Source organism: Urocitellus parryii, chromosome 1 (assembly GCF_045843805.1).
Source record: "Urocitellus parryii isolate mUroPar1 chromosome 1, mUroPar1.hap1, whole genome shotgun sequence".
Classification (NCBI taxonomy): domain Eukaryota; kingdom Metazoa; phylum Chordata; class Mammalia; order Rodentia; family Sciuridae; genus Urocitellus; species Urocitellus parryii.
In genome coordinates, this window is record NC_135531.1 from 81,327,920 (window position 1) to 81,332,013 (window position 4,094).

General features: G+C 30.2%; 1 pseudogene; it reads right to left on the reverse strand.

Annotated features, from left to right (window-relative positions):
* Window positions 1-813: 813 nt before the first annotated feature.
* Window positions 814-940, reverse strand: LOC113180773 (small nucleolar RNA SNORA72; annotated as a pseudogene).
* Window positions 941-4,094: the final 3,154 nt, after the last annotated feature.

The following is a 4,094-nucleotide window of genomic DNA, read 5'->3' on the forward strand; positions in this document are numbered from 1 at the left end:
TGGGGTCACCATGGAAGAATGAATTCTAATGGTTTTCAGCTTTTGTGTTAACCTGCAGGAGCTTTCCGGACAAACCTGATAGGACTAATGAGTGACTAGTCTCTTGCATCCCTTGACATTTGAAGCATAGGGATTTTGATTAACAGCCTCCAAAGTATCTCCATGTATTTTCCTAAAACACAATTGGTGTTGCTGTTGACAAAGGAGCAGAGAATGATTTTTGAGCATATTAAAGCAATTGTTCAAAAATTCTTTCTATATCATGAAATAGCAAAATATAATTTTAAATATAGTTTGAAGTTAATACAAGAATCATGTTAAAATTAAACCAGAAAGTACAATTCCAGTTTAAAAAATATCTATTTATTGCTCTATTATCTATCCATTCATCCAGAAACTATCTTTCTGTCAGAGTCATTTTGAGGTCCCTTAACAAATTACCACACTGGCTAGACTAACACACATTTTTTTCATTGTTATGCATTGTGGAGGTCCGAAATGATCATGCCAGCCTGAGCGGTTTCTCAATGGGGGCTCCATTCTTCATTACAGAGGCAGTGCTTCCTTTTTTTTTCTAAGAAAACCCCCCAAAACAGTGATTTTATAAGACAATTCATACCAACTGTTAGTTTGTCAAAAAAAAATTTTCCTATTTTGGTTATGAATTCTTTAGACGAGTCTGAAATTATCACCAATTCTTTCTAAGTTATTACATAAAATATATTGTCATTTTTCTTAAGGTCAGTATGAGATAACCTAGAATAGTAGCTATTAAATGACAGCACAAAATGGTCATATAATAAATGAGACCTGGTTTATCACCAGCATCTACAAAACCAGACCCAGTGAAAGAATTAGGTCTGGGGACACTGCATGGTCTTTGTAGTGAATGTTTAGCCTGTCTCGATACTACTAACTCAGAACAGCAAAAATATTACAGTACAATACTTTCTACCTGAATCATCACATAAAAGGGAGAAAGAGATCACTCGTGTTTATTTTTCTAAGGTCATTAATCCCATTAATGGAATCTATAACCTCACAACAAAATTAGAACCCAAGTATCACACTGAGGGTTAGGTTACAACATATGAATTCAATACATGGTTTTATCTATCCAAATATCTAAGAGACACACATATACACACAATCACACACACACACACACACACACACACACACACACAATTCTCCTACAGACAATCTTCTACTTAAAAACTGAATTATATTTCCACTTCAGGAAGATGGGTCATTTCAGCTCCTCAAAATTATTTTAATCCTCAAGTTTACTTCTTACAAAAAGAATCCTTAAATGTTTTATGCTATCAAAGATCCAACTTGAATAACTATAATACATTTAAAGTGAGAAAAATTAAATACACTGAACAATGAAATTTACTCAATTTACAAGTAAATAGTAAATCATACAAACAAAATTTTATATACATCTGTACAAATTACCTGCTCATAAAAAAACATGGTCACAGTTTTAAAGAACTAATACATAAAACACCACTCTGCTAAAGAATATTAAAACAGACCAAGAGTCAGTGGTGCTGCGAGCTTTTATACTAATGAACAAAAAATAAAATTTTGGATGTGGAAGAAAACTGATATCATTAAAACTTTTTTTTTCTGAATTAAACTCAAATTTCAGCATAACTATATGTCTGAAAAACTTAACCAAGTATATTCTTCACAATTTTTCCATTTATACTCACTGAACAATTGCCTAAAATATGTATTTATAATCTAAATGTAGGCACAACACACAGAACAATTTACATTCTTAATAGAAAAAAATACCTTAGTCCTGATTTTATAAACAATAGAAACTCAGCATAAAACAACAGAAGTTTATACTATATAAAAATCATAGGGTAGAATGGAGTAATTATCTGAAAAACAGTAATTTTAATTCTTTGAACAACATGGTCATTATTTCACACACACACACACACACACACACACACACACACACACACTCACACCCCACAGGCTACTACCAAAGTTGAATCATACTATTTAAATTGTTTTGGTGTTAGGGAGAATAAAATAGCCCTTCAAGGTTCCTGTCCCCTGATAGATACATCTTTTATAACCCACTCCCCTTGAGTGTGAACCCAGCTAGTGAATAGGCATATTTTTCTTCTGTGATTAAAATAATAACCGAGTGAACCCAAAGAGATTATTTGGGTGGAGTTAAACTAATAATGTAAATTGTTAAAGAAGGTAGTGCATCAGAGAGAAACTCTTCTGCCAGCCATATTAAAAACTGAGTATGGGGTGGTGTGACAAGGAAGTATGGTAAGCATTTAGCACCTGAGGGAATCCACAGATGACAGCCAACAAAAGATTCAAGAAGGAAGAAAGGGACAAAGGAAAGAAGGCAGGCAGGCAGAAAAGGAAAGCAGGAAAAGGGGAAGAAGAGAAGAAGGGAGAATGGGAAGATAAAATCTTCAGGAACTGTGAAGAATTCTGTGTATAGCCATGGCACAGGTTTCAAATGAATCCTAATTACCAGAAATTATACATGTGAACAAATCTTGATTTCAGCCTGCTGAAATTTAAGCAGCAGATCCAATTAACCCACTACTGAAACACATAAATTATGGTTTTTTAACCATTGCATTTGTGGTAATGTTTCATAGCATTGGAAATATAATAGAAAAAAAAATTTGACATGAATTTACTTTTGTATTTCTTAATTACTTTGCAGTTTTCAGGTTTAAACTGCCCACAACACATACAAAATAAGTACACAATAACTCAGATACTCACACTTTAACTTATTCATTTGATAGAAATGTATTAATTTTGCCAAAATGAAATAATTTAAACTCAATTCTCTGTATGACTGTTTTCATAGTTAAAAATATATCAGTGCTATCCTTCTCGATGTGTCAAAATGCATTCTACTGTCATGTATAATTAATTAGAACAAATTAAAAAATAAAATTAAAGAAAATAATAAAAAAACATTAAAATAGTTAGTGAAAATCTGTGTTTTCCAGTTAAAGTCTTGATAATTTAGATTATGTTTGGGATTATGAAAATTCAAAAATGTAGACTATTTAAATTAAGTTTTATTGCAATTATTAACTGCAGTTAATTGCAGTTTGAAATCATATGTTTAAACGGTAGAAAATAAATTTTTGGTATAGATATTATAAAAAAAATCAGTACAATCTCTCTGAGAAAATTTTAGTAAACTCTAATCCATGTCTTCTGGCTGCAGTATACTCCATGGTATAAATATGCACATCATACTTATTTTCTTATTTAAACTGTTTCAAGTTTGTTTGTATTAGAAACAAATATTGTAATAAACGTGTGTGCTCCTGTTATACTAAATATTGATAACTGTGAATAGGGTGTCACATTACCATACAATGTATTTATCTATTATAGTATAATATAATTTTATGAGAACTGATCAAATATATTCGCTTTTCATTGAATGCCTATTTATATATAATTATCTTACGGGATTTTCAAATCTTTTTCTTCATATCTTCAAAGATTTTTACATTAAGGATATCAATTTTTTTCTGGGCTAGAGTTTAAATGATATTTTTTCCATCAACTTATATTTTACTTTGTTAATTATGGTATGCTTTTTCATACAAATGCTTTTGTGTAGATTTAGCTTATATTTTTTTTAAGATAAAATTTCCATTCTAGAGTATGTTTTATTTCTTTTTACAAACTTAAGTATTTATAATACCAAATCCTATTTGTGGCAGTTCTGACGTAGTGACTAAACTATTAATGACTAAACATTTATACACCTATCAACTTTGCCTAAATAATTCATCACTTTTTTCTGGTAAATTGAAATGCCTCTTATACATTATTTTAGTAACAAAATTTTTATGAAAAATTGTAAAAAAATTAAAAACTGTATGAAGTTATTGCATAATTTAAATGGTCAGCAGGGATTAGAAATAGCAACAAATATTGGACACATTTAAACTTTTTCTTAATAAATTAGTATAATTATAGTCATAATATATTGCCAGAGATAGAGAACATTGTGCTGTGTTATTTCACCATGTTAGTTTATTTTGTTAAATCTAACCTTTGATTATTGA